Source organism: Arachis hypogaea, chromosome 6 (assembly GCF_003086295.3).
Source record: "Arachis hypogaea cultivar Tifrunner chromosome 6, arahy.Tifrunner.gnm2.J5K5, whole genome shotgun sequence".
Taxonomy (NCBI): domain Eukaryota; kingdom Viridiplantae; phylum Streptophyta; class Magnoliopsida; order Fabales; family Fabaceae; genus Arachis; species Arachis hypogaea.
The window spans coordinates 115,275,151-115,286,844 of NC_092041.1; positions in this window are offsets into that span (position 1 = coordinate 115,275,151).

Consider the following 11,694-nt stretch of genomic DNA (forward strand, 5'->3'; position numbering starts at 1 on the left):
AAAGAATAGTTAAAGTGTCTACATTTTGATAACAAAAAAATATGTATGAGTAATTAATTAAGTATATTATCACTGCTATGTACTTATTTTAGTATCAATTAAGGCTCTAATTAACATGGTTTTAGCTAGTAATAAATAATAAATTATAATACATTAAACTAATAAGAGAGCTAGAAGAAAGTAGAGTCTAGAAGTAATAACCACTAACGAGAGTGAGCTAGCTTGTATTCATTGTTGTAACACTTGAATTTGTAATAATTAATGATTTATAATTTTATATTTATATATTGAACAATCATTATACGTTGACAATTGACCAACACAAGCTACGACAGAAGAGTTGTTGTCAAACATATGATTAAATGATTAATTCTGATATAATTTGATGAGTTGTTGTAACAATAATATCAAATCAAAGAATATTGAATTATAAGAAATACTTAAATTAATTGTTTAAAATACAAAAGATAATCTTTCTGTAAAATACATTACTTAAAAAAAATGTTGAATTTACACACTAATTTATGAATACATTTATTAATATTATTTTGAAATGAATAATGCACTTCGATTCGATTAAGTGACAATCAAGGTTACGTGCGAATCTATCTTTCAAAATATTTTTCTCCATAAATCATGATATCATAGTATATATAGTATGTATCTGATATAACAATTAACAAATAAATAATAAACACTCATTTACCTATTAATTAATATATTAATATAAAATTGGTTTTACGACTATACTTTGTTAACTATTTCTCTTTTATTTTTTGCAGAGTAGGTTGGTCATGTTCATTAAAGTTCCATAGCCATTTTCAGCTCCCATCATCAAACGAAAGTGACAATTAATTTTAATAGATTAAAATAGCTTTTAATAGTTTTAAATCTTTTTTAATTAAATAGCATCATTTAAGGTGGTTGATGCTTGATAACACCAACATACCCAGGACAACACATGCAACAGCAAATTAAAAAGGAATAATTGTCAACAATTTGTCCAACAATACAGAGTTTTTAATGATTTTTTGTTTAATAAAAGGGTATGTAGAAGTTTTTTATGCTTTAAAATTTGGAGCATAAAATTTTGTTTAATGAGATATTGAGATTAAAGTATTTTTTTTAAAGGCTCAAATTAATGATAGTTGTTACAGTCTAATTCTCCAGACTGAACTTAAAGATAACAGTTAGTCAAGTTATGTATTATTTTTTCCTAAAAAAATCTTATCAATTTTCTCATTGAGCAAAAAATATGAAATAAATTAGTTTAAATTAATTATAATTGAACAGTTCAGATATCAAAACCGATATATGATTAATACCGTAACTAGCGAAAATAAAAGTCTTTATATTCTTTATTATGAAACAGTGTTACCAGCAAACGGTTATAAGATATGTACAAATTATAAAAAGAATGAACAATAAGAAGAGAGGTACGTTCTAAATCTATTTTCTTAATTTTATACTCATTCTTTCAAATACTAACTTGAATGTCAAAATACCTTTTATAGATACTCACGTTTTTTGTTCTGCTTATTCGAAGTATAACTCGTGACATTTTAGGAGTATAAGCAAACCGCTAAAGAATTAGATGAGCTATATCTAAAAATTTTTTTTCTTTGCTAGAACATTTTTAGCCCTAGCGTGAGGCCAGTAATCTAATTTTATGCTCCACCAAGATTTAAAGAATTTGAATTCATTTTCAAGTAATATTTATGTATTTTAGTAATTTATGCATTCTAAAATTTTTTTATTATCCAACTTTTATTCAAAGTTTAGTTTTACAAAGCTATATAATATTCGAAGATTTTACAAATAATTCGTTTAGAATAAAGATTTGTTTTTCTTTTTTTTGAAACAAAGAAGCTCAACTTGAAAGTGGCGCGAACAAGTCTGTAAAACAATAAAATAACACCTATTTTAAACACCTAAAAATTTATCCTAATGTTATCTCCAACATTGCTATCAACAACTAAAGGGATCCTGACTCCTCCACTCCTTATAGTTGAGAAGAGTTATATCGATGATTTCCTCTACACATTTTGCTGTATTCTGAAATAACCTCCTGTTTCTTTTCAACTAGATGTTCCAAACTACCGTAAAGAAAATTATGAACCACTTCTTACGCTCCTCCTTCCTAAAAGTTACACCTGTCCAGCTTAAAAAGTGTTCCTTTACTGTACCCGGGAAGGACCATTGTCTGCCAAGATCAGATAACTAAGCGCACCACACCTGTCAAGTAAAGTCGCAGCAAAGAAACAAGTGGTGAACATATTCAATATCCTTATTACACAAAAGACACACATTATCATTCGGATTTATAATTCCGAGACGACCTAATCTTTCCTTTATATTCACTCTGCCTATCAAGACAAACCATGCAAACAGCTCAACTCTTGTGGGGACTAACCCTCTCCAAATAGTCTTAGTGAAACTATAACTTATTACGTTATCTGGAAGCGTTTCTGCCTGTAACACCTGCACAAAATTGTTAGTAGAAAAAATACCTTGTTTATCAAACTTCCAGACCACTCTATCCTCTCTGTCAATAGCTAGTTTAATCGGCCTTAGAGTGTCATGTAACTGGTTTACAAGTTCCAACTCCCATTGGAAAAGCTCACGCCTCCACTGGAAGTTCCAAATCCACTCTATCTCATCTCAAAAGCCACACACCCCTATGACTGGTCCTTTTTAGATTGAAATCAAGAAAAGCATTGGAAACCTATCCTTCAGAGAGCCACCATGACGAGAGAATTTCTGCTAGTAAAGAATTTTCACAAATAAAACCTCATTGTAAGTATAGTTTCTAAACCAACAAAGAATCATTTCGTGCAAAAGTTTTGGTTGTCACAAGTAACAAACCCCTAATAAAATTGATGACCGAAGTATTCAAACCTCGGGTCGTCTCTCAAGGAATTGCAGGGAAGTATGATTTATTATTGGTTATGGAAAAGTATCTTTTTGGGTTTTTGAAATAGGGAACAAGAAAATAAATTGGCAAGAAAGTAAATTAATAATCATGAAAACCCTTGCAAGGTATGAGAATTGGAAATCCCATCCTAGTTATCCTTATCAATTGTGATGAGAATTGTTTATTACTCCCACTTAGTTAACCCTTACTAAATAAAGGAAAGTCAAGTGGACTAATCAATTTGATTCCTCAAGTCCTAGTCAACTCCTAAGGAAAGACTAGCTTTAGAGGGATCCAAATCAACCAGCAAATTTCAATTATCAATCAACAAAAGAGTTTGATAACTCAAGTGTCACCAATTACTCAACCAAAGTCAAAGGGAAAAAAAATCTAAATTAAATTAAAAACATCAATAACATAAATTAAAGAAAGCATTCATAAATCTGAAATATCTCAAATTGCATTAAATAAGAAAATCAATTCTAACATGGAGTTCATAAACCAATATTGAAAAAATAAACAAATCAAAGTAATAGGATAAATAAAAGTAGAAGAGAATATAAATTAAAGGAACATTGAACCTGGAATTGAGAAGAAACAATCATAAAACTAAGAGAAATCCTAAATCCTAAAACCTAAGAGAGAGGAGAGAGCCTCTCTCTCTAGAAAACTACATCTAAAACCTAAAATTGTGAATTGTGAATGTTGTGTGTATATGAATGAATTGATTCCCCCAATTTATAGCCTCTAATCTGTGTTTTCTGGGCCGAAAACTGGGTCAGAAACAGCTCAGAAATCGTTGGGGCGAATTCTGCAACTTTCTGCACGTGGCGTCTGTCACGCGTACGCGCAGGTCACGCGTGCGCGTCGTTTGGAGATTTTCCTTGTCACGCGTAGCTCGTGCTCTGCGCTAGGCACGCGTCCGCGTCGTCCATGCGCGCGCGTCGCTGTCATTTCCTTCAAAACTTCATTTTACGCGTTCCTTCCATTTTTGCATGTTTTCTTTCTGTCCTCTGAGCCATTCCTGCCATATAAAGCCTGGAAATACTAAACACACAGATCACGGCATCGAATGGTAATAAAGGATAATTAAAATTAACATTTTTAAGGCATGGGAAACATGTTTTCACACATATCATAGAATGAGGAAGGAATTGTAAAACCATGCAAATTATATGAATAAGTGGGTGAAGAATTGATAAAAACCACTCACTTGAGCACAAGATAAATCATAAAATATTGGTTTATCACACCACTTAGTCAAATATCTTCCCAAAAGTGAGCTCTTCTTCCATCACCAATCTCCATGGACAAGCCAGTTATCATCTTGTCTCTTATATATTGCTCCTTTATTTGCAGGTGATATATGTCCTTCCATGGACCCCCTCTAGTAAGTAATGTCTGGGTTGATAATAGCGCATTAGGAGAGAGATTGTTACACGAGCACACCACCTTCTTCCACAACAGACACTCCTCCTTTGAGAACCTCCACCACCACTTAAACAGTAGTGCTGTGTTACGAACCATCGCATCTCCAACACCTAACTCACCCAACTTTTTTGGGACTTGGACCACTTCCCAACTAACCAAAGTCATACCATTCCTGCCATCCTCCTTACTCCACAAGAACCTTCTCTGTAGTGAAATCAGCTTCTCCGCAACAGCCTTCAACATCTTATATAAGCTTAAGTAATATACCGCCAAGCTATTTAGTACTGTTTTGATGAGCACCAACTTTCCGGCTTTGTTCAGTGCCTTAGATTTTCACAAGCTGAGCTTTTCCTCCACTTTGTCTATAATTGGCTTCTAAGTCTTAACCAACCTCGGGTTAGCTCCTAGAGGGACGCCAAGGTATCTAACTGGAAGAGTAACTTCCTTGCACCCCAGCAAACTGCACATACTTCAAATCCACTGTTGTTCACAATTGATTGGGATCAAACTGGACTTGTCAAAATTGATACTTAAACCCAACATTAACTCAAAGCATCGTAGAAGCTTTTTGTAATTTTTAATGGACTCCTCCTCCGACGGACAGAACAACACAATGTCGTCAGCAAATTGAAGATGTAACAATTCAATGTTGTCTCTCCCAACGAGTAAAGGGGTTATCCGGCCATTTCTAACTATCTCTCCAATCATTCTGTGTAAGACATCAACAACAAGCACAAACAAGAATGGAGATAGAGGATCACCTTGTCTCAGATCTCTTTCCATCCTGAACGGCTTCGTTGGTGAACCATTTATCAACTCTAACATAGAGGTTGTGCCGACACACTCCATAACCCATTCCTTTCACCTTCAGCCAAAATCCATCTTCTGCAGGACAATGTCTACAAAACTCCACTTGACTCTATCATATATCTTTTGAAAGTCCAATTCAATTATTACTATTTCTTTTTTTCTCATTTTAAGCTAATGTATTAGTCATTCTTATTGTGTTACAATTGTTGAACATGTTTTGCTCCCTATACTCTATTTGCAAATTTTTAAAATATGACTTCATGTTGTCGTTGGAACATCCCAAAATCAGAATCTGCAAATCTATCTAAAAAAAAATTCAAAAATCAATCTTAAAATTTGTTAAACTACAACATGAAAGCAGAAGTATGAACATCACTTGTCAGTTATTTCTTTAACAACTTTTCAAATTCAGTTTATATATAAACTCATTCATCACACATGAACAAATTCCAAACATATAATTTTTATATGGCATTAATAATTTCTATATGCTCATGCTAATTTTTTCCATGAATTATATTGTTATTATTTAATTTTTTATATTATTATTTATGCAATTAAATGAGTCAAGTCTTGAATAAAATTGAATTTCTTCAAAACTCATGAAATTGCTCTATATTAATTCAATCTCTATTATTTATTTCATTATTAATACTCTCTTCTTTTTTTCTACTACATTTATAAATCGACAATTCACATGAAATTATCTTTATGTAAAATTATTAGTTGAAAACTGTTAAATAATTTAACATATATAATTAAATAATTATATAATAACTCTCAACTATTAACTTCGTATGAAAATAAATGTATGTGAGTATTTTTTTATAAATTTAAATATATTTTTACACAAACTTAAATTCAAATTTAAATAGTAATTCTATGTTATTTAATTAATTGTATATTTTTTATTCTCTAGTAATATATAATTGCTGCATTATTTATTTTATTAAATTTTATATTACTAACTATCTGTTTAATACAGAAAGTTAAGAAAAAGAAGTATAAACATATAAATTTATTATTATTATTATTATTATTATTATTATTATTATTATTATTGCATAAAAAATATGTCTTATATGGTTGTAATAGTTAAACAGTGTACTAATTTTTTTAAATAAGTGTTAGAAGTTTAAATTTTATTTTATATATATAATAATTTTTTTGTTAATGACAAATTTTTAAGTAAATTTTTTATTCGTAACGAATTAATTTTTAAATTATCAAATTGGGAGAGGTCGAAGAAAAAAAAAAAAAAAAAAAAAAGTAACAATAGCATATAGTTGATATACTTTTATTAGTATCGAATTTATGGGTGGCTTTTACCATATTAGCTGTCATTAATTAAATCATTGCATTTTCAGGAGAAAGAGACAAAACATGTATTGGAGGTAATCCACCTATTATTAGCATCGCTTAATTTCTATTAAAATCTATCCAACAATTTTAGAATCATATTTTGTTTTCAAATGATTTCACTATCTTAAATACAACAAGGAAATATTTACTTGTTATATATAAACTACCTTTTATTATTTAATCAAATATTATATGAGTAAATAATTAAATTCATTTCTAAAAGATTATATATTTTTTAAATTAGTCTTTAATTTTTTTTAATTAAATTCATATTTTAAAAATTTTAAATTGGTCATATTAATTTTTTCATCACTTCTATTGGGGATGGCGTCAACGGATATATGACACATTATTAAGTGATACTACAACACATATTTAATAATTTTAATTAACTGCTAACATGGTAAATTTATAAAATTATATCAAATCAACATAAATTAAAGAAGTTCACCAATGCCTCAAGATCTCGTCAATTTAAAATTAATTTTATATAATTTTATAATTTTATTATATTAACAACTAATTAGAATTACTAAGTGTATGTTGTGGTAAGTAGTGTGGTGTCACTTAATATATTATATTAATAAATTTTTATGTCATTAATAACAGAAGAACTAATATAACTAATTTAAAATTTTTAAAGAATAACTTTGATTAAAAAAAATTTAAAAATTAATTTAAAAAACAAATAAAATTTTAAGAAAGAATTTGATTATTTACTCAATATTATATTATACCTATAAGTATTTCATTTCTCTTTCATTGTGGATCATAAATCTTTCATTATTTATTAGCTTTTACAATTTTATTTATTAGTATCATCTAGGTATAAGCTAAGGTTTTTTTTTTTTCAAAGTATCAACATTTTTTGCTTATTTATTTACACGAATATTTATCATTGGATCAAGTTATATATTCCATCAACATTTTAAGAGTAGGTCAGATTTGCATATTTTCAAAGTACTGAAAAATGAAAATGACAGATAGCTTACAATTTCTTAAAAAAATTTAAACTATGTATAAAACTCTTGAATTATCAACTTACGAAAAAGACTCTTTAATATATATATTCATAACACATACATGAAAATTATTCTTATTTTATATGGCACCAAGAATCAGTAAGGACAGGTGTAAAAAATCTAAACAAATTGAAGTAAAGCAAAACAGGCTGTTTTTTTTTTTGGATGGGAAAGGGAGAAATTATATCAGAGCTATTATTATTCCTTTATTTTTAATTTTTTAGTATTTTTAAATTTTTTTATATATAACTCCTGTCAATAATATTTTAAATGAAAGATTTATTAAAATGACTTAAAAATTAAAATCTTTAAAGCATCGGATATATCGAATCAATAAAGTTTGGAAAAATATATAGAACCAAGAGACCAAAAAGTAAACAACTTAATTAATTTATAATTATATTTAATTAATTTTATTTGTTTTTAATTTATAATATTTAATATTAATTGCTTCTCACCCCAAATTAAAATTCTGAATGATACATTAGAGAAATAGGGGCAAGAATCACGGAACTTCCAATAATTCCGATTCTTAGTATATAAAAAAATTTATAAAATATATAAAAGAACATCAATTTAATATGAAAACGAAACATTCTGATACTTAATAAAAGAAATATCCTATTGCCTAACATAAGTACCATCCACATAAAGATTTTGGATTCACCTAAAAACATTTGGCTAATTTTTTTACTGATATCTTCTTGGTTCCTAGCATTGTTGATAAAGTTTTAAATTAATAAATTCCTTGTCCAAAGAAACTTTAAATGATGTATCCTCCATCTTTTAAAAATTTTATAGAGCTAGAGGCATTTTTTATTTTATAGAATTATATGCATTTTATCTTATTGTGGTTTAGACAAATGGGGACGCCTATTGATCTTTCATGATCATTACTTCACTTTCCTCCTCTCCCCCAAAACTGAAAATAAAATAAAAATAAAATAAAAAATAAAAAACTCTAAAAGTGAATGAGATCATGCATCCTTCATCAAGGTCTTAACACCAAAACCAATTTTAAATTTAAAAATAATTATCTCAAACAATTGACCAAAGACACTTTTTTTAACTAAGCTTGTCGGCACATTAACCTTCAGCACATTTTTTTTTGGGTTAAATTACACAATTAGTCCCTATATTTTTAGTGAAATTATAAATTAGTTCCTACACTTTAAAAATTTATAATTAGATTTCTAAAAAGAATTAAAATTTGTAATTTAGTCATTACCGTTTAAAAAGTGTTAATTTAACAGAATATTCTCAGTATATGCTGAGAATATTCTGTTAAAATAGAGAATATGCTGAGAATATTCTGTTAAATCAAACACTTTTTGAACACGGGGACTAAATTATAAATTTTAATTTTCTTTAAGAACCCAATTACAAACTTTTAAAATATAGAGACCAATTTATAATTTCACTGAAAGTATAAGGACCAACCATGTAATTTAACCTTTTTTTTTTTACCATTATCTGAATAATTAATTGGTAACCTTTTTCTTTTTGGTGAACATGTAATTCCTGTGCCAAAGAAAGATAAAAGCTTTTATAGCTTTCAAGTGCAAGAAGTAACATATAATTTTAATTAAAGAGGAAAAAAAAAACATGTAGCAAAAAAAAAAATTAAAAAGAATTCCACTTGTATGGGGGTTGTTGTGGGTGTTTATTGAAAATTAATGGAAGTTGGTGATAAAAAGAAAATAAGAGAAGCATTGGAAAAGTTTGTGCTTGTTACCTAAAGATTTTGTCCATTTTTATAAATTTTCATCTTAAGTGCAATACTGTGTGGTTGTTATGAACTTAAGATTGAAGGATCTTTCTATATTAAAATTAACAAGACTTGGATATGAGAAAATCTATTAGGTCTTTAAAAAATTTATTTAAAAATTATCTGATCTATTGTAAAAATAAAAATAAAAATAAAAATAAAAAATGATTTCTTTCACTCTTAATACAAATATTATTCCTTACAAATATTATTTCTTAGACAATAATTTGTATAACATTATTGGTTCAAATATTATTTTCGATAATATGCCAAAAAATTAAATGCTGAAAATATCTAAATACATTTTTAGATAAGTTAAATACTTGAAATAAATATTTTAAAAATTTATTAGTATCTAAATTTATAATAGATGAATTCAATTTTAACATAAAACTTTTCACATTATCTAATTTATAGTAGACGGTAGCTAATGTATATGTTTCAGTTAGAAATATTTTTAATATCATTAGAATTAAATAATTAAAATATATTTTTTGTTATTTATAAAGAATAAAAAAGAATTTAGATTTTATGTATTAACCGTGTAAAACTATATAACACTAAAAGTAAAGTATTATTTTTATTCCTAAAATTTAGGTTAAATCTCAAAATTATTTTTAATATTTTAAATATTTTATTTAAATTTTTAATATTTAAAAATTGTTATAATGTTATCCTATCGTCTATTTTGTTAACAATTAGTAATGAAGATGCACATATAAATGTTATAATTTCCTGTGATAAACTTATCTCATATTACCGTTAATTAAAAAAAATTACATAAATGAAAGAAAAATAATACTAGTAATACAAATTTCTAATTACATTTCGTTTTCCGATATGCTAGTATTATTTTTCTTTTATTTCTTTGTTTTTCTATCTTTTCACTAAATGTAATATAAGATCAATTTTTTACCGTGAATTATAACGTTTACGTATACATTTTTGTTATAGAATTGTTAACATAATTGAAGATGAAATAACATTATAATAATTTTAAACGGTTAGAAATTTAAATAGAACGTTTAAAATGTTAAAAATAACTTTAAAATTTGACCTAAACGATAAAAATAAAAATAATATTTTATCCTATAATTAAGCCTTATTATCAAGTATATTTTCTTTATAAGAGAAATTGATGTTAATTAAGCATTATTTTAGAAAATATTTTGGGTACGAAAATATGACATAAAAAAAGACCCAAAATCTAACAACTTCAATGAAGATTCCATTACTGTAATATCACTCCTTAAATAGTCATAGAAATTGATAAATATAAAAGCTTATCAAATTATCAGAGTATTAAATATAAACTTGATATAGTTTATTTGTTTCAACATCTTGCACTTAAATTGGGAACTTAATTGTCTTTTTATTGTTTAAATGAGTACGTTATTAACAATGTAAATTTTACTTTTTACTAATATAAAAAATTACTCAATAATACAATAGTACATACGAATGACAAAATATATAAACTAAAAATCTTTTATTTGATCCTTTATCCCAAAGTATATTTTATTTAATTGAAAATATATGTAAAAAACTTACATAATCTTATGTTTTTATTTGTTATATGAATTTAATTTTGTATATTGTTCACGCAAACAATCAATTATATAACATATAAATTTAACTTAATAATTGTGCAAAAAATAGTTTAACTAGGGATTTAATTTTTTCTGGTCGATATAAGTTAATTTTTTAATTTTTTTTTAGATTTTAGATTTTAAATTTTAAATCTAAAATTTAAATTCTCTAATCAATAAGAAATAAAAAATAATTTTATATACTTATTAATAAAAAAAAACCTTCTTTTCATCTTTATAGTTTGAAATCGAAATCAAAATAAAAATCATACTTAACTTTTTTTTATATATCAAAATCGTCCCTAAAATTTGATTTATATTTAAAATAATATATTTTTTTAATTTTCGGACCAAAATATCCTTAATATTAAATTTATCCGCATCTTTTTCTTTGTTCTTAAACACCACATCTACAACATCATATATCTTTTATCATATTTTTTCTACTAATAATTTTTTCTCACTGCCACATCTTAGCGTTATCATTGAGAGAATATAGAGGAGAAAGAGAGAGAGTTTTCAGGTAAGAGTGAAAAAGAGAGAAAAATAAAATCAGAGTTAGAGATGAAGGGTGAAGAATTGAAGAGGAAAAATAAGAAAGAAGGGGAAGAGAATAGGGTTGAAAAAAGGGCTTGTTAGGCCAGTATGGACATGTGAAGATATATAGAATTTTATTATACTAATAAAAATGTAATAGTAAGAGTTTAAATTTAGGTCCTATATAATATTTAAATACATGTATTTATTAAGTCATTTATCTCTTTAATTATATATGTGCATTACTTATTTAATATTGTA